Raw genomic sequence first — 27,304 nt, 5'->3', positions numbered from 1 at the left:
GTCTCCCACCAAAAAGGGAGAGAAGGCACAAATAAATAATATTAGCAGTGAACATGGGAAGAGATTAAAATATGAAAACAATTCATTAAACACTATCAGAACAACTATATGCCAGTAAATGTGAAAAATTAGAACTATAGAAATTTTGCCAATGAAAATATAAAATAGCAAAAATATCTCATGCAAAAATAAAAAAATGAAAACCCTGTGGCCCATAAGAATTTGAATCAAACCCACAATTCAAAAATAATTTGAATTTTACCCACTAAAAAAGCACCGGCCAAGGCAGTTTTGCAGATGAGATTATATGAGTAATTTGAAAAAAAGATACCAATACTCTACATAAACTGATCTGGTAAATATAAAGTGAAAGATGATTCTCAACTCAATTCATGAGGTAACATGGACTTCAACAGCAACAACAACAAAAATCAGAAAGGCCAATCATGGAAAAGGAAAAGTACAGGCCAAAACTGCTTTAAAACAAAACTGCTTTAAATGCAAAAATCCTAAATAAAGCATTAGCAAATCAAATTGAGCAATATATTCTAAAAGTAATAGTACATTGAGAGACAGTTTATAATAAGTAATAGAGTTTATACTGGAAGTAAAAGAACATATTTAAAAGATATTAGAAAACTTATTAATGTAAATCACCACATAAGTACATTAAAAGGATACCTATTTTATTATTTTATATTATGCAGAGAAAGTAACCAATGACATTTAATAACCATTCATGACAAAAACTCTTAGATAACTAGAAATTGGAAGATAACATGTTGAAAGAGGTGTCCATAAAAATACATAGCAAACTACAAACTCAGTGAAAATTGGAAGCATTTTCACCTAAATTTAAGAAAGAGGCAATAGTTGCTATTATTTCTATCAAAATGCTACTACAGACATAGAATTATGGAGATTTATGACTAAATTTGCTGTTTATGACAGAAAATATAAATAGTAGTGCCTTAAACAAGATGTATTTTTTTCTTGCTTAAAAGAAATCATGGTGTAGTCAGTACTGACCTGAAATTACAACTCCCTAAATTCATCAGGGCCCACGTTCCTTCTTTAATGTTATTCCACCATTCTCAGCACTTGCTTGCATTCTCAGAGGTACCACATGGTCCCCAAATGGAAACTATAGTTCCAAGCATCAGGAGGGCAGAATAAAAGCAAAAGGATGCACATACAACAGGAGTCATTTGTCCCTTAAAGAACTTTCTTGGAGTCCAACTCAGCTACTTCTATACACTTCTCAGTGGCCATCCTATATGTGAGGAAGGCTGCAAAATCTAGATTTTTAGCTAGATATAGTCTATCCCCATTTTTTAAAAGGAAACATGAATGCATTGAATAGATAGTAATCCTGATAGACCAACATACAGGAATAAGGAAATCAGAACAATAAGTGGAAAAGAAGAAATGTATTTGTTTTATTTGTCAAGGACATGGTTATCTATGTAGAAAACCCAAGAGGATCTAGAGATAAAATTACAACTAATAAAAAAGATCAACAGAAAAACAAAAAATTCCTATAAAATACTTTCATTTAGAAACTGTAGTTTCATAGCAATATTATACACATATGAAAACATAATAATAGGAAAAAAGCAATAAAAGATGTGTAAAGATATCTTTTAACATTTTAAAAATGTTAAAGATACAAAAGACAAAAGTAAATAATGAAATAAACTATCCCTACATGGGAAAACTCAGTATTTTAAACCTATCAATCATCCCCAAAATTAATATAATAATCCATAAAATCCAATCAATTTCCAAAAGCATTTATATGAAATAAACAAGATTTATATAGAATACACTGCCCATTATAGACAAAGCAATTATTAAGAAGAAAACTTAAATAGACAACCCATGTCTAACAAATGCCAACATATTATAAAGCAGTAGTAATAATTGTAGTGCAGTAGAAGTACAAGAATAACCAAATTGAGAAGCAAATCAAAGGGTTAAGAAACTAACCCCACTCATATTGGAAAACTTGACATAATATAGAGACAGAATTGCATAATGTGGAAGCCACAGACCATTTAATAAATCATGTCAGGATAGTGGTTAGCTATACAATGAATAAATAAACTTAAATATCTATATCACAGCATAAAAAATAAATTATTTGAAAAGAAAATATTGAATGTATTTATGACCTAAGAATAGTAAAATATATTTTAAACAATACCCAAAGAAAATGTTAATATATTTTACCAAATTAAAATTTAAAACTTCTGGACCTCTGGTCAAGATAGAGGCATAGGTTGATACACTTTGCCTCCTCGTACAACCAAAAGAAGGACAACAACGAATTTAAAAACAAAAAAAAATCAGAACTGCCAGAAAATCAAACTGTATGGAAGTTCAACAACCAAGGAGTTAAAGACGAAACATTCATCCAGACGGGTAGGAGGAACTGAGATGGGCAGCAGGGGCAGAGAGAATTCACAGCAAGGTGGCAGCTGGAGGACTGGGCAGTACCACATTTGCATGCAAATAGACCAGAAGGAACAACTGGGGAGCAAGACAGGCCTAGGGTTCCAGTGCCAGGAAATAAAGCCTCAAAACCTCTGACTGAAAAAACCTGTGAGGGTTGAGGTGGCAGGAGAAATGCTCAGCCTCACAGGAGAGTTCTTTGGAGGGTCCTAGGATGTACACAAACCCACCGACCTGGGAATCAGCACCAGAAAAGCCCAATTTGCTTGTGGGTAGCATGTGGGTAACTGACTGAAAGCCAGCAGGCAGAGAGCCAAACAAGAGGTATTGTTCCCTCTCAGACCCCTCCCCCACAAGGCAGCTACATGGGTTGACGCGCTCTCGTGAATACCTAAGGTTCTGCCCCTTAGTACCTAACAGATGGTCTGAGACCAAAAAAAAAAAAAAATGGCCCAAATGAAAGAACAGATCAAATTTCCAGAAAAAATAAAACTAAGCCATGAAGAGATAGCCAACCTATTAGATGCAGAATTCAAAGCACTGGTAATCAGGTTGCTCACGCAAATGGTTGAGTATGGTTGCAAAATAGAGGAAAAAGTGAAGGCTATGCAAAATGAAATAAAGGAAAATGTACAGGGAACCAACAGTGAAGGGAAGGAAACTGGGACTCAAATCAACAGTTTGGAACAGAAGGAAGAAATAAACACTCGACCAGAACAGAATGAAGAAACAAGAATGCAAAAAAAAAAAAAAAAAAAAAAAAAAAAAAAAAAAGAGCAAAGGCTTAGGAACCTCCAGGACAACTTTAAACATTCCAACATCTGAATCACAGGTGTACCAGAAGGAGAAGAGGAAGAGCAAAAAATTGTAAACTTATTTGAAAGCATAATGAAGGGAACTTCCCCAATCTGGCAAAGGAAATAGATTTCCAGGAAGTCCAGGAAGCTTAGAGAGTCCCAAAGAAGTTAGACCCAAGGCAGCATACACCAAGGCACATCATAATTACATTACCCAAGATTAAAGATAAGGAGAGAATCTTCAAAGCAGCAAGAGAAAAGGTGACAGTTACCTACAAAGGAGTGCTCCTGAGACTATCAGCTGATTTCTCAAAAGAAACCTTGCAGGCAAGAAGGGGCTGCAAAGAAATATTGAAAGTCATAAAAGGCCAGTACCTATATCCAAGATTACTCTATACAGCAAAGCTAACATTTAGAATGGAAGGCAGATAAAATGCTTCCCAGATAAGGTCAAGTTAAAGGAGTTCATCATCACCAAGCCCTTATTATATGAAATATTAAAGGGACTTATCTAAGAAAAAGAAGATTAAAAATATAAAAAGTAAAATGACAATAAACTCACAACTATCAACAAACCTAAAAAAAAACAAACTAAGCAAACAACTACAATAGGAACAGATTCACAAAAATAGAGATCACATAGAAGGTTATCAGTGTGGAGGGGGAGGAGGAGAATGGGGGAAAAAGTACAGGGAATAAGAAGCATAAATGGTAGGTAGTAAATAGACAGGAGGAGGTTAAGAATAGTATGGGAAATTGAGAAACAACAGAACTTATATGTATGAACCATGGACATGATCTAAGGTGGGAGAATGATGGTGGGAGGGTGGTACAGGGCCGAGGGGAATAAAGAGGAGAAAAAATTAGGACAACTATAATAGCATAATCAATAAAATATATTTTTTAAAAATTTAAAACTCCTGTCCTGGCTGCGTGGCTCAGATGGATAGAGCATCATCCCATACACTGAAAGGTAGCAGGTTTGATTCCTAGTCAGGCCACATGCCTAGGTTGTGAGTTTCATCCCAGGTCAGGGAGTGAACAAGAGGCAACTGATCAATGTTTCTCACATTGATGTTTCTCTCTCTCTCTCTCTTAAAAAAATCAACAAAATTTAAAAGAAACAAAATGCTAAGACAATCTACAGATTGGAAGAATATATTTGCAACATATAACTGAAAAAGAATTGCCATCCCAGCTATATCATAAATTCTTAATAACTAATAGGAAAAGAACAAATGAACTAACAGAATAATGGGCAAAGAGAAAATTTACATCAAAGTAAATCCTAAAGTCTAATAAACAAGGATAGTAAATAAAAACTCTTGAAGGATGTTCTTTTACATTTATCCACTTTGCAAATATTTAAAAGTCTAATATCAAGTGTTGACAAGAACATAGGAAAATAGTGATTCATGTATTTATCTGTTGGTAGTATAAATTGAAGTATAATTTGGTAAAATCTAAGTTAAAATATAGATATTTTCAACCCAGTGATCCACTTTTAGGCGTATGCTGCAGAGACTCTCAAATGTGTGTAAAAAGACCTTTAACAATTTTTAATGGCATGCATTTTATAAGAGCAAAAAATTTAAGACAACTTCCAAGCATATGCTATTGGAAATTACTGAGAGAATGAATAGATAAATTATTGTATACTAATACAATGGGATCCTAAATAGCATTTTAAAACAAGTGACTACATATGTTATCCTGAATAAGTTTTAAAAATATAGTTTCCTGAAATAGGCAACACATGAATGTAATTCACATTAATTTGTTAGTGATACCTCAGGCCCACTTCTTTTTTCCAGAAGGCAAGTTCCAAAGGCTTCTAAGGAACAAAGAAAAATGACCCCTGAAAGAGCAAATAAAGGTCATAAGTTTCCCTAAAACTAAAATATGCTCAAAATAAGGCCAAACCATGAAAACTTAGAACAAGTTTTAAGTTGTGAAGAAATGGTCTGAAATGACGTTCTACCTGCCAGTTCTCTCTATCTGCTATGTCTACCACACATAGCCCTGCCTTTATAAAAGTGAGACATCATAGAAGTACATCCTCACACTGCAGGCCCCTTACTTTATAACTTCCCCATAGCAGATAGTGGTGTCTTCAGTCAGAAAGTCACAGCACACTTTATATTTTCAGCATTTTCTCCAACAGAAAAAAAATTAAATCAAAATGTTGTTCTTACTGTTGAATTTGATAATTGAGTTTATTTGTTAATAATGATTTCTTCAATTAATGAAACAGCCAGATTCAATCAAATATGCCGGATTTTCTGCAACAATGTACGTAAATTTTAGAAAGAAAAAATCTTTCTCTGTAATAAAATAAATGCAACTCAAAATCTGATTTGAGATGTTTTCAATAATAAAATGTCATATCATTAAATACATAAACCAATTATTTAATAAATCAGTGTTCATTAAAATACTTAGGAAATTATAATATAGTTTGAGTGAACAAAGTAAATTGCAAAATGGCCTGTATACAACTATTGTTATGTATGAGCTTAAAATACACATAATACTAATACATTGTTTATAAATACACATGTAGCAAAATATTAAACTTACAAATCTGAGAATAGTGATCACATCCAGGAAAATAGGGAAATCAAAAGCTTTATCTCAAAAAATTAAGCAAAAATACCTAAACAAGTCAAACAAAAAGTTTAGCATGCAAAATCTCATGTAAACACAAGGGTGTCTGTTATTTTATATCATTCTCTACACCCTTGTATGTTTTAAGTAGTTGTTTTAAAAAGAAAATGAGTGAAAAAGAAAGACATGTGCTTATCATAAAATCTTTGAAAAAATATAAAATAATCATAAGAAGAAAATGATCTCTCTTACTGTTTTGTCATATTTCCTTCCAGGCAGTTTCTATGAATATTTTACATAGATTTTATTGTCATTTTTCTGTTCTATTTTTTGTTTGCTTAATACAGTATTATAAGCATTTCCCATGCTGTGATATTGGTGGCACAATGTCACACTAAATGGTTGGGCAAAGATTTATCCAGACAGTCTATTCGCAGCATTTTGGCTTCCTCTAATTTTTCTTAATTATGAAAAAATTTATGTAAAAAAATTTTTATCCTGAGCTTTACTATATTTCTGATTACTCTGAAGGGTTCTTCTAATTTTATAAGAAGCTTTAAAACTTATAAGAGCTTAAAAGTTAACCTTGGTAAGTATGGCAGACATCCAAAACACTTTCTGCATTTTAAATATTTTATTTTTTATGCTATTACAATTGTCCCACTTTTTCCCCATTTGCTCCCCCCCTCCACCTGCCCCACTCACCACATCCATAATCAATCTCCTCACCATTGTCCACAGCCATCTTAATTTAAAAAAAAAAACAAAACAGATACAGAAATGTACTATTTTGGACAAAACTGAAGCTCCTTACTAAATGGACAATTTGTGTGATGCAAAACCTGTATATGCTTTTGTGGCTTCAGCAACTCACTCTAAGTAGTGCAGTGACTACCATCTGATTAAAAGTAAATAACTGGAAAATCTTTGTCTCCATGAAAGAATCTGGGCATTGGTGTTGGTCCCCTGAACACCTCTTTCTTCTACTGGACCAATTGCGTACACCTCAGGAGGGTGGCTGTGATGTGTGATGTGTGATGTGTGATGTGATAATGAAATGCTAATATGTAAGATTAGAAGATATCCAGGATGTGCAACAGATACATCTCATCAAAAAATGGGCACATAAGCCAACAAAAAGAAAATATATTCTTATTTAGTAATTGCTATTTTAAAAAATCCAGCAAAGAACCATGTAATGCATAGAAATTCTAAATATCATTTCTATGCAGTGATGGAAAATTCAATAACTTTAGCAAAACAAAATTCAAAATTCTTTTCCCATTAGATATAGGTCTGTTGCAGAAATGAGTGAAAAATTTTATCAGTTCACAATTACACTTTTCTTAGCCAACTTTTTAGTAAATAGTAAGTCTTAAATTTCAAAAGATGAAAATAAGGAAATAAAAATGTGGGTTTTTTTAAGCTTATAATGCAGAAAAATATAAAATAATAAAGCATATGCCCCTAGTTTTTAAGAGCAACATCTATTTTGGACTTCTTATGTATCTCTATTATCATCATGGCTTTTTTTTTTTTTTTTTTTGGTAATAGAATGTGGATACCATCCAACTGCATTAGAGCAAACTCTAGTGGTAAGAGGGTAAAAAGTCTTTGTGAAAACCTTCCTCTTACAGTTTTGCCAAAGCAATTATTTTTATTATGTCCAAAAACTGTCTTAGCAAAACCAGGAGAAATGAACAAAAAAGTTTTTTGGGAGCAGGAACATAGAACTCTTCAGGAATTCCTCATTATCCTGCAGCCCACAAGCAAGCCCTCACAATCAAACCCCCAGTAGACAGACGCCCTTAGCAACTGCCACAGCAACCACCCACACCCTCCTATGGCACAGCAATCGTTAGCTTTTCATCTCAAAAGCACTTTGCAAACATTAAGCAATTAGCAGGAGTTTGCAGACACAAATACCAATAAACAAGCAGAGCAGGAGTGCTGTTATATAAAATCCCTAGCTGAGATGTGTTTACACGTTTGCAATTTACGCTCGAATTTCAGGAAATGCCATACTCTGGAACAAAATTTAAAGGTCATAGCTACTAATGACATTAAGTTCCTTTATTATTAAAGAGCATATGCATAATAAATTCTGAATGAAACTTATAGGAAATTAACGCTCTGCTCTTCTCCAAAAATAAAGAAAGAAAATAAAAATCATTTTTGTGAACCCTTTTTTTTTAGACAGTAACAGGTGGAAATCCTTGAAAGAACATTTTTCTAAAAACTCAGTCTCCCCAGTTGAGGTCCATGGAAGCAATGTGTTAGGGAGTGAACTTGCAATATGAAGTATGATGCCTGTTGTCAATGAATCTGTTCATTTTTGCATTAATATTCATTTTGAGGAAAGTAATTGACATTTATAGGTGCCATAAGTAACAATGCTACCTGCCTTGGTTATTATGGGCAAAATTAGTTTAATCATTAGCTTGAGTGGAAGACAAACCTCAAAGGAAAACATTATGTGTCTGAAAATATTTAATTTTTTGCATCTGCTGATCAAGATGAAATTTAGATAGTGTCTATGGCCACAGTAACCAAACACCCCGAGCAACAACCAGGTAAATATATGAGACAAAAGAGTTGAGACGCCTTACCTAGCTCATTCATTCCTTCTACATGGCAAAGTTGGGTACGTTCTCATAGGATATTACTAAAATGGAGCTTTGGCTGTAGAGTAAGCAAGCATATTATCATTAAAGTTTGTTTAATATGCTAATTATTTCATATATGTAAACATACGCATTGCTACACAGTCTTATCTGCACTACTTTTCTCAAAACTCTCAAAGAATAAGAATAAGAGAAAGGACATGAAACTATACAATCTAACCGAAGCAGAAATAAAATTTATCTTTGGCATCCCCTGAAAGTTTTGTAACCTCACTTACCTTTACTAAATATATTTTCTTCTTAGCGTATCACATTTCTCATAACCAGTACTGAGAAAGACAAAGATTAATTTGCAAATATTCTGTAGCAATAATTATAGCAATGATCTGGAAAAAACTTAAACCAGCAATAATCTAGTCTATGAAGTAGAATCACCAAAAATTAAAAGACTAGCATAAGAAATAATTAGTCAAGGGAGAGGGTACATATTATGGAATCATACAAATTTGACTACAAACCTTGGCTTCAGGTTTGTATCTTACTTTTGGATCCAGTTTCTTCATCTGTAAAACTAGGTATTACAAGCCTCTTATAATTAAATTATCTAATTATGTGAAAGGGTCAAATAAAGTATATCGCACATAGAAGCCATAGGAATGGAGGGATGGTTGAATGGATGGCTAGAAGATAGATGAGAGATAGATTAGATAGATAGACGATAGATAGATAATTAGGGATAGATAGATAATAGATTAGATAGATTAGATGGATGATAGATAGATAGATAGATAGATGATAGATAATTAGGGATAGATAGATAATAGATTAGATAGATTAGATAGATGATAGATGATAGATAGATAGATGATAGATGATTGATAGATAGATAGATAGATAGATAGATGATAGATAACCTCCCTATACTGACCATTCCCTTCTTGTGACAACTTTAAACCATGGATCTTCACCGTTGTTTATCATCATCAACAACAATGAGAATTTTACCTGAAATCAGTGCCCAATATTGACAACCTTAGAAGATTTGAGGTAGGAGAACAAGGAGGAATAAGACAACCATAGAAATTCATCCTTTCCCTCCAACTCATGATGACAAGTAAAACACTATAAATCTTCAAAGGCTCTGACTTAGAAATACTATTCTCTTCTCTTACCAGTAGATAAATACCATGGGAATTTCTCTAGCATAAGAAATTCGCCATCTCCCTTACAGTATGCTTCAAGTGTTGAGAGGCAACACAGTGTAGTAGTTAGAAGCCTGGGTTTTTGAAGCCTGGGTTTAAATCCTGATTCTGCTACCTATGAACTCACCTTAGGCAAGAGGCTACTACCACCTGTGTGACCTTATGTAACTTACATAACCTCTCTGTGCCTCAATTTCTTCATCTGTACGATGAGCTTTGTTATAGTATTTATTACCTGAGATTGATATGACAACTCAAGACCCGGTGAATTGTTATACTTAAAATCCTTCAAAAAATAAAAGTGCTTATTATTATCTTTTCCTACATGTTTTCAAGCTCAGTGTAAAGGTATAGATAGATTAAGCACTTTTCCAGGGATTTTACAGAAAGATTTTATTTATAAACTATTTTTGTATTTTATAAAATTTCAGAGAAGTTAGAAGTATTTTACCCAGTCGTCAAGAAAGAATTGGACACCAGTCCTCCCAAATTCTGTGAAGGATTAGTACCCTTTTAAATCAATAGGAATATCCATAGTATTTATTATATATGTTATGGGAAAGCAAGGTACAAGTTTCTGGAAAAAAATACAAAAACCATCAGGATTCTGTACAAGATATTCAGGGCTCTGCACAAGAGGAGGGGATGTCCTAGAAAGATCACAAAGAAGAAAGACTCAGGGATCAAACCTCATCTGCATTTGACTGAGTCTCTGGTCCTTAGAAAACTGGCGGGGCCATCCTGCAGTCATGCTGGACCCAACTTTCTGTCTCACTTGCTTTGGCCACCAAATCTCTCTCAAAATTCTGGGCCTCACCCACCACCGCTGCTTTGCTTAGGCCCTCATCGTTTCTTCTCTCCCTACATCTTAACTGGTATTCCCTCTAGACTCTCTCTCTCCAATCCACCTTCCATGTAGCTACTACAGATCTTTTTAAGATATATTTCTAGTCATGCCACTCCTCTGCCTAGTAGCCATCTGTTATACCTCATGGTCCTTACAAGAAGTCTAACCTTCTCTGCAAGAAATAGAAAGTCGTCGTCACCTACCTCCACCTAATCTTTCCTAGTCGTTCACCCATCTCTTCCTCTCAACTTGAACTTTTGTTGTCATCATCCAGTGAACACACCATGCATTCTCTCATCTCTGGCCCATTATTCCAAAGACCTGAAACTCTCATCCTCCTGCATAACATCTCTAAGGCCCAATTTCCTCATATGAAATATAGGAGCAATGGTACTAGCTTGCAGAGTTGTTATACAGAAAATGAGATGCGATGCAGATAATAGCCCACTGCCTAGCATTTAATAGGCACCCCACTGAGGCTAATTCCTGCCTGATCCAAATTTCTACATAATTTATGTTAATATTGCCATTTTGGATGTGCCATGAGATTGTTTCATTAAGTTAATGAAATAAATCCACACTCCCTATTACAGGACTTCATAATCATTTCAAAGTTTCATCATCTGCCAGTTATTATTGTAGGGAGTTTCCAGAAGATATCTCATACATGTTGAGGAAGACGAATTAATTGGTAATTACTTATATTCTTCCCTCTCTCTTGGGTTTGAGTCCCTGTTTCTGCTGATGACAACCAAGGCCTCCGCTGCCACAGCCATCTCACTAGTAGTTGTTGGTCTCCAACTGGTAGCACAGAAGAGGTGCTGTGCTAAGGTCAAGTGCATGGAGGAGATTCCAATGTGCCAAGACAGGCTGTTATAGAGTTTCCTGGTGCTGCCCCTGGCACTCTCCCCATTAGTGCTACTGAGGTCATTTTTTGTTCTGAAGCTGCTCTGACTGCGAAGTGAGCAATTCTTCACATCCCCATTTTTGTTCTACTCTCTGCCAGCATCTGTTAAGAGATTTTTGTAAATATAGTTTTCTTTTCTTTTACAACAACCCCTTTTTCTCTAGGGTTCAATCACAAATCCATAAAAGCCCTTGTTATAGGCTGAATGCTTCTACCCCCTACAAGCTCATAAGGGGCATGCCCCCCATGAATTTGGGGGTCATGATGTGAAGATATTAGGAAGTGAGGCCTTTGAGAGGTGATTAGATCATGAGGGTGAAGTTCTCATGAATGGGAACAGTGCCTTGAGAAAGACCCCACGCAACTCTCCCACCCTTCTGCCACATGAGGACATAGCAAGAAACTGCCATCTACTAATAAGGAAGCAGTCCCTCAGGAGACATGGATTCTGCCTGTGCCATGATTTTTTTTTTTAATTTAACTGTACTTTTTCTATTACCATTTAACCCCCTTTTACCCCCAATCAGTCTCCAGAACTATGAGACATAAATGTTTATTGTTTAAGCCACCCAGGCTATAGTGGTTTTGTTATAGCAGCCTGAATGGACTAGGACAGACTTGTATTAGTCTGCTATAGCTACCATAACAATATACCAATGTGACTTAAACAACAGAAATTTATTTTTTTATAGTTCTGGATTCCAGATGTAGAAAATCAAGATACCATCAGAGTTGGTTTCTGGTGAGATTTTTCTCCTCTATTGGAGAAAGTATCTCTTCATTGTGTCCTTACATGGCCTGTTCTCTGTGTTCACTAGTCTTATTAGAATATCAGTCCGATGGGAATAACCCTATTTAACCTTAATTATGTATTTAAAGGCCCTATCTCCAAATATAGTCACTTTGGGGGTTGGGGGTTTAATGTATAAATTTGAGCGGGGGGACACAATTCAGTCCATAATAGGCCTGAAATAGAAAACCAGACAATGGATCGTACATGAAATTTACCATCCCTTCAAATAAATTATTCTTAGACCCAACTTATACTCCTTCAATTTCTCTTCCTGTGGGATGACATCTGTTCTTAAAATAAATTCTTAATTTGATAAATAAGCCTTTGAGATAAATTAGATATAAAACACCTCCTGATTTGATAAATTGGTCTCGCGACCTTACTTCACCCATCCCCATATATGCCCGAAGATATCTGAATCAGCTTCACCTCCCGAACATTCACACATACACAGATACACACTTTTGCTTTCTGTATCACAAAGATGAACAACAAGGTGATAATGATCCAGGGTCTCTCTAGTTCATGAATGTCTCCCAGGTACTATAGAAAATGAAAGCTTCACACACACACACACAATCAATAGTTTTTTGAATTTTTATTATTTTAAATTTTTTTCAGTTTTTCTCTTTTTTTTGTTCATCTCTCTACCCCACCACAGACTCCCCCATCCCTGACAGCTATCAGCCTGCTCTCTACCTGTGAGTCAGTCAATATTTTGCTTGTTAGTTCATTTTGTTCATCAGATTCCACATACGCGTGGCATCATATGGTATTTGTCTTTCTCTGGCTTATTGCACTTAGCATAATGCTTTCCTGGTCCACCAGTACTGTCCCAAATGGTAAGATTTCCTTCTTTTTCTGCAGCTGAGTAGTATTCCATTGTGTAAATGTATCACATCTTTTTTATTCACTCATCTACTGATGATCTCTTGTGTGGCTTCCAAATCTCGGCTATTGTGAATAACACTGCAATGAACATAGGGGTGTGTATATTCTTTTGAATTAATGTTTTGGGTTTCATTGGATAAATTCCCAGAAGTGGAATCACTGGGTCATAAGTTTGAATTTTTAGATGTTTATTTTGTGCATGTTTTCAATCATGTGGCCTAAAAAGTTTAGTAATTCACTATCCAATGACCTCATTTATTACAGAAGAAAATTTTAGGCCGTGGAAAGAATAAAAGATGTCAACTGACAACACCTCTGATATCATGACAGAATTATTTTTCTCTACTGACTATTGGTTTTTAAGTTAGGAGTGTCCACAGCATAGAAGAGAAAACTGTAGCTTTGCACATGTATAAATTTATGTCTGCAAAGGCTAGATTCTGGTGCTAATGAGGGGAAATCCAGATATTTAACAGTCGGAGATCAGTTACATTCACACAGAGGAAAGCACTGTTCCTTTGTTTTCTACCTTATTTTCATGTAAACCTGTACTACCTGTCAGAAAGGAAACTAAGTTAAAATGTGCTGTTGGTAATTTATTCAGCAATCGTTAACTGAGCTTCTTCTGTGTCCCAAGCTCTGTGCTACATATGGGGTACAAATACATGTAAGCGATAACTCCTACCCTCAAGAGTCTTGCTGTCTAGTGAATAGTCACTAAAATTTATTAGCATTACTGAAAACTAAACAGCTATCCTATTAATATGGCTATCCTGAGCACAATATACTTATTCTGTACAGTACTTTGCAATTAGAAAGCAGTTTCATATAATTATCTCCCTTTATCTCCCAGTAATGCTTATTAGTAGGTATAATTAACCCCAATTAGGAAACTAAAAAATTCATCATTAAAAAGTTGAAGTAAATTATCCAAGGTCACAGAGCAAGTGCATGAACTCAGCCCTTCTCTTAAACTCAAGTCCTGTGATTTGACTAAATTATATTCAAAATGGCTTTTAAGGCTTCCATTGTTTTATCTAACTATATTATTTTCTTTATATTTTTAAAATTACAATGATCTCCCAATGTCAAAGGGTGTTTTGTGTTTGTTTGTTTGTTTTTTAATGACAAAGCTTCTGGTCACTTCAACAATGACAAAAAAAATACAAACATAATGCCAATACTTAAATAAAATCAAGTTAGAGTCACTTTGCCCATACTAACTTGGTTCTCCATAAGATGGCCTAAATATCAACAAAACAATAACCCAAAAAGACATTTTAAAAATGAGTATTTTCCCTCTTTATTATAACAATGTGCAAAATTTGCTGCCAATAATTAATTTTTAGATTGATACTAAGTGACACTTGGAGAAATTTCTACTCTTTGTTAAACTCATGTGTCAAAATATCTGCTGAAAGTTTTATGATGAGAGTTCTATATTTGCATAGTGCTTTATTTCTCCTTTCACACGCTCCCTTCCCAGCACGGAGGTAGTGGAGATGGGGTGAAAGCAGTCCAATCGCGCAGGCAGCGTGCTGGCAATCATTACGTCCAGTAAATCCCGCTGCCCTTTGGAAGACCTCACGGCAGAGGTTTTCACACTTGGCCATACATTGAAATCATCTGGAAAGCTTTAAAAATTCTGATGCCAGGTCTCATTCTCAGAATTCTGGTTTAATTGGTCTGGGATGCAGTCAGTTATTTGGGATTTCTGAAAGTTCTCCAAGTGATTGAAAGTGCACTCAAGCTTGAAAACCATTGCCTAGAGACAGTCCAAGCCTGGTTTCTGTCCAAGTAAGCTGGGAACTTGTGAGAAATGTAAACCTGGGGCCCCATCCCACATCTATAGAATTAGAACTCTGGGGCTGGGCCCAGAGCGAAGTTTAGGGACCACTGTCCTTAATGGAAAATAAGAAAATAGAAACGGGTTACTTACAGACACTATAAAAATCAAAATACTTCTGTAAACAATGGGTTTCAGTAAATCTCAGGGATCTGAGAAGGATAACTATTTTGGGCAAATGTTGTAATATTTTCCATCCATGTGCAATAAGCAACACTCTGGAAAAGGAGCTCCCTTCCCTTGGTCCCTTTCCATTTCCGGTGCAAAATGAAGCAGACGATTGGTACTGCAGAACAAGCCCTGGAGATGTCAGTAACAGAATCAGCATTTACTGAACGAAGGGGGGTCACTTCACACTTCTCACGAATAGGTGTCTGTCTGCTACAGTATCTACAATATTTCTATACTGATTTGTTTTGGCTAATGACCAAGAAGTGGGAATGGCTTTCTCAAACAGAAGGGGAATGGATATCATGAGAATAATCATCATCTTGCTACATCCACTATAGGTTGTAAGTATGAATTTTCCTTAATTTTTCAAGACTACAAAATACTATTATAATTAGAACATAATTTTTCAAACACTAAAAAAGATTTTGATTTTTTTACCATATTGGGTGATGTCTTAGTTATATGGTCTCCTGACCCAAAGCACTTGGTAAGGTCAGACACTGTTTACCAATGGACTACATTACAACAAATACAGAAAGCCCTCATCATCGTGGGATATTTTGCCAATCCTGTCAAGCAAAAGAACTCTGTCATCTAATGAAAGAAAGCCTTTTTAAATAGTCCCATTTTTTTTGTTGTTGTTGAAAGAAAACAAAAGAAAAAGAACATCCCTATATCTGCATTATGCCTAGCATTGAGATGAAAACCCCACCTGTATGCTTGTTCAGATACTTATTCCTTTACCAGGAAGTGTCTGATGGATTAAGGACCCCTCTCGTCACAGAGTACCTGCTGTTGTCTGATCCATTTGTGGTGAGTACATCCTTGGCAGCTCTTCAAAGGGATTAAACAATCTGCACTCTGAGAGACTTTCTTTAAAGAGCTGGGACTCGCCAAAACTTCTAAGAATGTACAACTACACTTTTAAAGACACATTCAAACACAAGATGATATTTTAAAACTCATTTCATTGGCTTGAAGTCCCAGAATATGGTCGGCTGAAGTAATTATCGCAGAGCTACCCTTCCCCTAAAGTCAGAAACACTAGATTTAAGAAAATAATGGTAATGAATACTATATACATAGCTGAGCTGAAAGGAAGATGAAAAATGGCCTTTAACCCTTTTTTTATGTTTTCTCTCAGAGGCCAGATCCACACTAGGAAACTGTGCTTGCCTGTATGTTGTTACCACTTTTACAGCTACCAGGCTTGTTTGGTTTCATCATCTTGCTCCTGGATTACTTCAATACCTTCCCAGGAGATCTCCCTCTTTCTACCCTTGTTGCCTACAATCTGTTCTCAATGCAGACAGAGCCAGAGTCCTCTTAAGTCATAAGTCAGATCCTGTCATTACCCCCTTCAAAGCTCAGATGAAAACCCAGAGTCTATACTCTCCCTCGTAACTAATTAGCTCTAGTAACACTGGCCCCCTTGTTGCTTCTGGATGCATGAAGCATGTTTATTCACACATGGAGGCCTTTACTTTGCTGTTTCAATGGGTGATACACTCTTTCCCTAGAAAGCTGCTCGGCTCTACCATCCAAAATACATATAGACAAACAACTCAACTTGAAAATGGGCAAAGAACTTAAATAGATATTTCTCCAAATATATATATACAAATCACCAAACATCATTAGTCTTTAGGGAAATGTAAATCAAAAACCAAAATGCAATGTCATTTCACATTCTTGAAGAGGGCTATAATTTTTTCAGAAGTTAAGTAAAAGAAAAATAACATGTCGATGAGGATGGGGAAAAATGGAAACCCTCACACATTGCTGTTGGAAATGTAAATTTTAAATGTAAATCTTTAAAAGCTCTAGAAGACAAATTGTAGGTTCCCGTGTTTGTAGCAAAAAAAGGATGTCTTAAGGCAAAAAAGATTCCCACAAAATTAAGGAAAACACAGAAATTTAGCTACATTAAAATCTTTGATAAGAAAAATCTCAAATAAGCAATCTACCTTTAAAATTGAAAGTACTAAAAAATGGACAACAAAGCCTAAAGTAAGTAGAAGGAAGGAAATAATAAAGATCAGAGCAGAAATAAACAAACCAGAGTCTAAAAAAATACAAAAGATCAATAATACCAAGACCTGGTTCTTTGAGAAGATAAAAAATGATCAACAGATGTTTCACCAGACTCATCAAGAAAAAAAAGGAGGACCCAAATGCAATCAGAAATGAAAGAAGAGAAGAAACAAATGACACCAGAAAAATACAAAGGATTGTAAAAAAATATTATAATCAACTAAGTCAGAAAGAATCAGAAAACCTGAATAGATAGATAACAGTGACTGAAACTGAAGCAGTAGTTAAAAAAAAAAAAAAAAAAAAAAAAAAAAAACCTCCAAACAGACAAAAGACCTGGACCAGAGAGGGCTTCACAGTTGATTTTTACCACATTCAAAGAAAAACTAACACCTATTCTTCTCAAATTATTCCAGTAAATTCAAGAGTAGGGAACTTTCTCAAGTTCATTTTATGAGGCTGGCATTATCCTAATTTGAAAACCAGATAATGACACTACAAAGAAATAAAATTATAGGCCAATATCCCTGGTAAACATAGATGCTAAGCCCTGGCTGGTGTGACTCAGTGGATGGAGTGCTGGACTGCAAAGCAAAGGGTCACCAGTTTGGTACCCAGGCAAGGCACATGCCTGGGTTGTGGGCCAGGTCCCCAGTGGGAGCGTGCAAGAGCCAACCACACATTGATGTTTCTCTTCCTCTCTTCTTTCTCCTTTCCCCTCTCTAAAAACATAAATAAAAATAAAATCTTGTAAAACAAAGCCAAATGGATACACACAGGCATATAAAGAGTAAAAATATGTGTCGGGAATAGCACACCAACTTACGGATACTGGTTTTCTTTGGGAAATAAGAGAAATGGGATGGAGAAAAAAAGCTTTAAATATAGCTTTAAAATTTTATTTATTTAAAAATAAAATTAAGTAAGGCAAAATTGAAAAAGGAATATTTAATAAATATGAATTATAGATGCCTGTCATATAATGAAAATATTTTTTCATTTTTGAAAAAACTTTTTGCATGTATCCCTTCAAATTTATTGTATTAGAATAGTATATGAACCCCAAAATATATTTACATAAATAAAATCATGTAATCACAACCGACTTTTTTGCAGCAGAATGTTTTGCTTTATAAAATAACTTTCCACAGACTTAGGTAGCATTCCTACCCAGTTTGTTTACAGAGGATTATCAATCCGAAATATTCCTAAGCATTTTGAGATATGTTTATCTTCTTAAGAACATTTCTATGGGGTGAATTAGGTCATTTACGTATTTGCCTTTCACTCAAAGGATAGTTTTTGGTACTTTCTAGGGGCTGGATGCTGAACTAAGCATGCTGTAATGGTATACATTTTATTGAGTCAGGATGGGTGGAGAGTAAGCTGCATTTATCATTCCACATGACAAGGCTATGGCATATTATGCAGACAGTGTTGTGATAAAAATTGCTACTTAAAGATTATCAGATAAGTGGATAAAACACTTTCTTCCATTTATTCAACACAGATCTTATGCTGAACACTAAAAAAACTAAGGCAAATAACACGTGGCCCTTGCTACCATAGAATTCAAAATCTGATGGGAGATGACTACATAATCAAATACTTTAATGTGTAATGGTGGCAGATAAATATTTTATATATATATGTATTTGTATATATAAAAGATTTAGCAAGCACACATAGGAGGGACAATCAATTTTACAGAAGGTTAGGGAGTCCTGAAAGTTCTTGGAAGAGTGATGAAATGTTCTCCACCAATGGGAAAATTCAAGTTAAATGCATTGCTTCACATTTTTGCACATCCACAATTATAGTTATATTACATCTGTACAAGGAAACTGAGCCACTCTGTGCCTCAAAAGAACTTGGATATACCTAGGGCCTGACTTTGGCCCTTAGGTATAACAATAGGGCTAAACTTACTACAGTATAAATTTGGTGAAAGAGGTCTTTGAAAGTCAATTCAAGTTGATCCTTAAATTGCATATTTCTCCCAGCTGCACAAACCAAGGTCAATTGCTCCGAACGTTGCAAATCCCAGACATTTTTCATTGCATCAGGACACTACTTCCTCATGCAGTCCTGTGGATTATGTTTTCAAAGCTCAATCTATGTAAAAGTCTTGGGGAAAGATTTCTTTACTTCAGAATTACACAAGAGCCCTGGCTGGTGTGGCTCAGTGGATTGAGCTCCAGACTGCAAAGCAAAGGGTTGCCAGTTCGATTCCCAGTCAGGGCACATGCCTGGGTTGCGAGCCAAGTACTCAGTAGGGGGCATGTGAGAGGCAACCACACATTAATGTTTCTCTCCCTCTGCTTCTCCCTCCTTTCCCCTGTCTCTAAAAATAAATAAATAAAATCTTTTTACACATTTTTAAAAAAAGAGTTACACAAGAAACTAGTGTAGATTCTTCTTCATATATTTACATAATCTAGTAGTACTCAGAATGTGATCCATTTACTCCTTCAAAGAGTCACCTTCTATGCCCACAAGTTAAGGACTTAATGGTTACTTCAAATGTATGGCAAGCTTTCATAAATAAATTGGAAGCCTTGGTTTCTTCAGTTACTATTCTACACAAGGCGCAGCGGATCACTGTTTTACCAATGGCTATTGTTAAAAATAGTACAGGATTGCAGCTACTGTGTACTTCTCCTCAGCATTGACTCCAAAAACCAATAATCAGGTAAGAGTCATATGATCATATAATTTATCTTCTGAATCAGTACACTTTCTTGCATGTGTGTCAGAATTTATACTTTTATTTAACATTTAGAGGAATAACATTTAATTATAAGGTCAATATGCACCTTCAAATGGAAGTATTTTATTTGGTTTAATTTCATGTTTAGAGACAAATGGACAACTACAGGATAATTACAATGTCAGTGGGTCTTTTCAACACTGAAATGCCTCCAAAGTTTAAAATTAATGCAACATACATAAACACACACAAATTAAAGGATTCAACAGCATGTTAAAATTAAAATTTGAGCCATTTAAAAAAATGTAATGACCATTTTATTTCTTCATTTCCCCACATGCAGGAGGCAAAACCAATAAGAAACATGAAAAATATTTCTGGAAAAATACTTAACATTAACATAAGATTTTCAGTAAACATCTTCTATCATTAGAAATGTTACCAAAAAGCATCACAGAAGCCAGAATACTTTCGATAATAAAGGAGGTACTGTTAACAATCATGCCAGGAAACAGGCATTAGCTCCCATAATCGGGTCTGTAGGACATACAGTACATCCCATATGGATTTATACATGGTTATATATATACATATGTGTGTGTGTGTGTGGTGTGTGTATAAACACACCTCATTCAGGTGTAATCTTGTAATCCTTTTATCTTGGAGCATTCTGTAGGAAACTACATTGCTCAAAGTTTGGATGATCTGTGAATCCCTTTCTGAGGTTTATTTTTATGGCCATAGTGGGCATTTATTACCACCCACTTTGAAATTGTTCCAAACTAAGTTTTTTGTGGCCATGCGTTGGGAATCTCCATCACCCATCTGTTCATTCATGTTCTGGAAAAAAGTCGAAATTATTTTTAGGGAAACTCTTGCCTTAGTCCTCAGTATCTACTCAGTATCTACTCTGTGGCATTGGAGTGGTCTCCTACTCTAACACGTAAAAATTTATAGTTCTAATGGAAAAGTACAATATCAAAAAGACAAAGTGTAAATGTTAGACTGGGGAGAAGATGTGCGAAGGAGGATACAAGAGCTCCTACTGTGTGGCACTCCAATAACGCATATGGGTGATGGGTCTGCATTTACCTGGAACACAGACTACCTTTATCCCCAAATCCTTATTTGAGAGGATAATGTCAAATTCACTGGTACTTGACTCTTTTAGTTAGAAACTTGATTGAGAGAAAAGTGTATTTTACAGAACTGTCTGAATTATATGCTGTCTGTTCACTCTTCTAAAATTTGAAACTTTGTCCTGAGGAAGACCATGAGGCACCTTCATAACTGGCCTGCATTGCTTCAGCTGTTCATATTATTCTTCCACTAATTTGTTCTGCCAACAGCCTTCACAGTCTTATGAAGTCTATGGTATTTGTTTGTTGAGGATATTACTCATTTTATAACCACACCCTTCTCTATGTGCCTCGTGTTTCTTCGGGTTGATTGCTAGAGGTCCGATGGCCAAATCTGTGGTCCTCTAACAGAGTTGGGGACTCATAACATGCATCTGTTTACTAACATCACCTGTCACTATCGCCCATCATTCTAACCTTTATTTGCTCTTCACCGTATTTCCTTGCTCGTCAAAGTCCTTCTATACTGGACTTGTATTTGTGGGTTTGGGGAACGAGATAAGGTGTATATAAGATATATAAATACATACGTACATTCAAAAGAAAGAAAGGAAACCTATAAAATCACTGAGATCATTTTCTCATCTGTAAAATGAGATGGTTGAGTACTGTAATCTCCTAACCTCTCTAGTTATAATTTTATATAATTCTAAGTTTTTGTTTCTCAAACTGGCTCAGCCTTTGTTTTCTCTTAACATCTCCAAGCAGGTTCTATTCTTCAATGTCCCCATCTGTAAGGGCAGTAATATTTTATTATATCCATATTCCTTACCACTACATAAAACATGAACTCTAAAACAAACCAGCTCATTTTCTTCCCACAACCCTCATTACAAGCAGCAGGAGCACTTGTGAGCTATACCACAACCCTCTAAAATATCACTTTGAGTCGCTTCCTTCCTGGTAAACTGCTATGGTTAAGCCATCTCCCTCCACATACACACACCCACAGTGTTGACCTCACATTAACCTAAAGAAATCTCCTTCATTCTTTATTGAATTTATTGGAGTGCCATTGGTTCACAATAAAAGAAGGCAAAGAAATCTGTTTCTTACAAGGCACCTCCAAATCAGCACAAAATGTTAATTCTTGTGTTTTTGGCATCAGGAGCATAACAGTAGGAAAACATCTTTATTTTTGATAGATGAACTGATACTATTTCAACACTGACATACTAATTCAGTTGGAAAAACTATGAGGCAAAATGCAAAACCACTGCATGGCAGGCGGTGTTAAAGAAGCAGTAGAGCCTCATGGTTAGGAGCACAGACTGGCGAGTCAGAGTGCCTGTATTCTAGGTCCAGCCTGCCACTTAGTAGCTGCTGACTCCAGCAGTCACCTCTAGTTTCTCATCTCTGTGCCTCTATTTTATCATCTATGAAATGGGGGTAAGTTGGTATAAGGATCAAATAAGTTAATACAAGGAAAGCAACAAAACAGTGCCTCAACCCAGAAGCAGAGTCATTGTTGACTATCATTACTCAGCCACAAAAGCTATAGAATTTAATGGATTAATAAGTAATTCCCTCAATAAATTGATCTATAATTGCTCATACTAAAAATACAATTAAAACAAAGTTCTTTTAAATAAGCTTTTTGTTTCCTATTTGGGCAGTAGTACTACTAAACAGTGAGTAATATAGAATACAAGATTATGAAAAAAATCATTTCAATCACATGCCAATTTCCTTCTGGTCAAACAAAAAGCACCACAAGTCACTAATATTTTTTAAGATTTATGGAAATAAATGCCTGAAGTTATATTAAATTTTCCCTATCTTCATTTTTTAAATATTTGCATTGGTCCTTGTCTTTTGAAGGTTAACTGAAACAAATGGTATGAATGGAGGAGGATCAGTTTTTAAGACATTCTGATTGCAGTAAATAAACAAATATGGCTAAAGGGGACATCTGGTAAGTCGATTTCCAATTCTTGGTCCAATTCACTGACATTTGCATTTCACCGATATTGACGCACACGGCAGAACTCCTGAAACACGTGGCATTTCTTGTGAACTGTGCATATGATTGACCTCACGCTATCTGAGCAACTTATGTAATCAGAAAAATATTAACTCATTAAATAAAACTAACCATAAACTTTGTCTTTCAGTTCCCCAAATGAATAGCATCCAACTTCTTTTTTCTCAGAAATGTTAAACAAGTAATTTGTGCCTGGAGGAAATGATTCGTTTGTTCTTTTAATTTTTTTTGCTTAATCCCTCCACCTCTTTCACTCAGCTCCACAATCCCCCTCCCCTCTGACAGCTGTCAGTCTGTTTTCTATGAGTCTGTTTCTATTTTGTCTTTTTTTGTTGTTTTATACTAAGGCTACAGCTTTGGTTTTATGTGCCAATTTTTGAAAACAATTCTAAAACTCACATCATGAAGCATGAGTTATGTGCCCACGGAGAATTGTTTAAACTTCCTGAGGGAGCTTGATCCTCACCCACACCATATGGAGAGCCGTTTCCTGTTCCCGCCGCAGCACACCTACCGGAATACATTTAGCTTCGGTCTAACTTCAGCCTCCTCAATTGATTTAGAAGCTGATGATTTCTCAGTGACATCATTTTTTATCATTCATTAAAGTGTTTAAATCTGTTACATCATTCAGGCTTAATTCTTTCTTCTGGAAGCCAGAATGACTAATAACACACAGAGCAAATCACTCACTGAGAAAGGTTATATTTAGAGGCATTTCCCAACTTGTTACTGTCTTCCTATTGACCTCATGTACAAAATTTCTTTGGCTGATATACTATAATAACAGGATCTCATTTTATGTCATACTTTCAACTAATAACTACCTACTATAGCTCACTATCATATAGATTTATGTTCCATAATACTTCACCAGGAACTGAAGAGGGCAGTCTTTTCTCTAGGGCTCCTAGAAAGGGCTAGTTACCTTATCTTTCTTTTATAACCAACAAAATAATTGTATTTTGCCTTATTGAATCATTTCAGCCAATGTAACTTTTGGAGGCCATCCAGCCATTACTCACATTCCACGTGAGACCCGCAGGACGTGGTCCACTCCGTGGGATGGCGCTGCTCTGCATACCCTCGCTGCAGACCTCACTATCAGATTTGCAGCCAGGAAAACGTATTGTCTTCAATAACATGCGGCTCATCACAATTGCTTTTTTACGATATGCCATTCTGGCTTGGATTAAACTCAGGTAATTGTTTTATGAGGTTAATATATCATCCATTTTTTGACCTTTCTCTTTTTCTGACCTTTCTCTTTCTCCTCCCTGAACAATAAACCACAAGAGCTACACAGAATGTCTCAAGTGACTAAAAAATACTGAATTTCCCATTTCAAAATAAAACATTTCTATCATTTATTCATTCACTCAAAAATGGACAAAAACCACATGATTTCACATTTAAGTGGAACCTAATCAACAAAACAAACAAGCAAGCAAAATATAACCAGAGACATTGAAATTAAGGACAAACTGAAAGTAACCAGAGGGAAGGGGAGAGAGGGACAATGAAGGAAAGAAGGGGAAGGACCATCAATCATGTAGAAAAGACACACGGACAAAGCCAAAGGGGGTAGGTTCAAGGGTGGGAGGCGGGGGTGGGTTGGGCAGGGGGGCATGGTGGGGGGAAATGGAGACAACTGTACTTGAACAACAATAAAAAAAATATTTTAAAAAACTACAAAAATATTTAGTGTCTACTTAAGTTAGATACTCTTCTAGTTTCTGGGAACATAGCAATGAACAATAGCTCAGGCAAACCTTATGTATGATCCATTCAACTGGAGACAGAGGGAGACTGACAGCAAGCAAGCATAAACACAAGCACACAACATGTCAGGTGACTACAGAGCTCCAGGGGAAAATAACGTAGGCTAATGGAGAAGGCCACCCAGAGTGTGTTGCAGAGGTGGGAGAATTTCTGTTTGAACTAAGGTGGCAGAACATTGTATACATTGTATAGAATAGTCATTAAAAATATATACATTGAATAGAATACTCATTAAGAACATGTACTCTGGAGCGAGGTCACTTGCACTGAATCCACTTGGGTTGTACACGTCATGGCTGTGTGACTGTTCTGTGTATCTGTTGCTGCATCACAAATTACCCCAACACTCTGTAGCTTAAAACAGTAGCCATTTATTATTTCACTCATGAATCTCGGAGCCCGGAATTCTGACGGCACAGCAGAAAATGTTTGTCTGTGTGCCATAATGCCTGGGGCTTGGACTGGGTGACCCGAACAGCTGGGAGCTACAGCCATGACAACTGGGGCTCACTGGGCATCAGTCCTCATGTGGCCCCTCCACTTGGCTCCTTCCAGCCTCCAGGTCATCAGACTTTCACATGTGTCTCAGGGCTCCAAGAGCAAGTATTGAAGAGCCAAGAAGTAGAAGTTGTCAAACCCTTACGTTCTGGACCCCAAAACTGACAAAATATCATTTCTGGTATATTCATTTAGCCAAGGCAAACTTAGATCCTACCAGGCTCAAGGACAGGGGACTCCTTTCAATGGGAGAGTGCCAAAGAATTTGTGGACATCTTTACTCTGCCAGAGTCCTCGGACCAGCTCCGTGATTTTTCTATACCTCCATTTTTTCAGTTGTTAACATGGATAATAACAGAATCTATCTTATATTTTTGTTAGATGAATAAATGAGTTAATAAAAAACAATAAGCACCCAATAAGTATTAGCTATTTTATTTTTTCAAGCCATTTTTAATATTTCTTTAGGATGAACACTGCATTAAAATGACATTTTCCCTTAGACATAGATGAACTGGACTTTAAAGATATGTGATGGTAAGGAATGTGCCATCTATTTCTTCTGAAGATGTACAAACTTTGACTAGTTTTATAATGAACAACATCTACTTCCCTTCAAGTTTTCTACCCTCTAAACACATACACACAGTTCCATACTTGATCATTCTCTGTGGGAAAATGGGTTGGCAAGCGAAGTCAGGTTTTTGGTTGGTTGGAAAGGGATTGAAGGAAAGAAATTGAGGACCATGGTATTTGTTATTGATGATGGAGTTCTCACTTTGGCTGCAAGAGATAAGCTTATAAAAGAATAGACATACCACAGGAAGCATAGTTCTTATATGACCCTGACTAACTCTTTAAGAAAATCCAAATAATGTCAGCCTACTGCAAAGTAGAGCTCATGTCCCAGGGAGCCTGGGAGGCTGGCACTCGAGCCTTCTTTCCTAGAGCAGACTGGGCCCTGGCCCAACGCCTTTCCTTCCTACCTGCTCCTAAGTTAAACCAGTTCTACACAGCTTCAGCTCTTAGCCTCTCAGTTTGGACCACAACCTACCCCCTCACTCTCTTAGTGACCTCTCAGCATCTTTTGCCAGTATGAAGTACACAGGACAACGTCACTGACATATGAGGACAGCTTTCTATCGTCATTACTTCAATTTCCACCTCATATTTCCCTCTACAAGATGTTCTATTATGTGCTTCTTTGGTTTATCTCATAGAGTACCCTTAACACTTGAAACAGAGACTCAGTATTTAGGTATTTTCACAGAAGGAGTGATATGTATGCCCAAGATATCCTTGGTCCTTCACCTTGTTACCTTGGGTTCCACATGTGAAGTGAGGATTAGGGCTATGGTCAGCTAAGAGTCAGAAACCAGCAGACTCTGGCTGACTCAGGGGCTGCACTTAGGACCTTGACTACATTGGCAGTGAGTTACGAGGGCTCTACTCACAGCAGTAATTTCAGTGCCAGTTTATAGCAGAGCATTTAAGGAACCCCCAAAATGTTCTGACTGATGAAACTAGAGAAAGTAGTAATCACCCAGCCTTAAGCAAACAATTAACTACAAAAATACATATATCTTCTTGCTACTGCCCCAAAATAAATAAGTGAAGGCATAATACACAAGGAAACTGCAATGTGTTGATCTTACCCTTATCATGGTTTTATATATTGACATCATAAAAAAATATCCTAAAGGCTAGGCTAAAATTGTGATTGTGAATTTGCCAAAATTCACAATAAATCAAACACATCAGAGGGAAGATCTGTGCCTTCCCCCTGTACTGCCTGTTTCTAACTCTATAGGAAAGGGAAAAAAATTTTGATCAGCAAGAATTTCTTAAAAAGTAAGACAAGATGATAGCTATTAAAAAATGTAAGTCAAATGTAATATCATATCAAATTTATTTTTGAAGGACACATTGACTTACATTCTGTTTACTTTTTCTTTTTTCCTACTAACTGGTAGTGAACCTCATTTAATATATGAGAAAACAGTGTACGGAATCAATCA

At 36.0% G+C, this 27,304-nt stretch overlaps 1 pseudogene; it reads right to left on the bottom strand.

Moving 5' to 3' along the window:
• The window catches only part of LOC112322593 (peroxiredoxin-2 pseudogene), a 42,849-nt pseudogene extending 18,662 nt beyond the window's left edge, over nucleotides 1-24,187 (bottom strand).
• Nucleotides 24,188-27,304: the final 3,117 nt, after the last annotated feature.

The sequence above is a fragment of the Desmodus rotundus genome, chromosome 10 (assembly GCF_022682495.2).
Source record: "Desmodus rotundus isolate HL8 chromosome 10, HLdesRot8A.1, whole genome shotgun sequence".
In the NCBI taxonomy this organism is placed as follows: domain Eukaryota; kingdom Metazoa; phylum Chordata; class Mammalia; order Chiroptera; family Phyllostomidae; genus Desmodus; species Desmodus rotundus.
The sequence above is the reverse complement of the archived record's forward strand: the minus strand, read 5'-3'. Positions and strand labels throughout refer to the sequence as shown.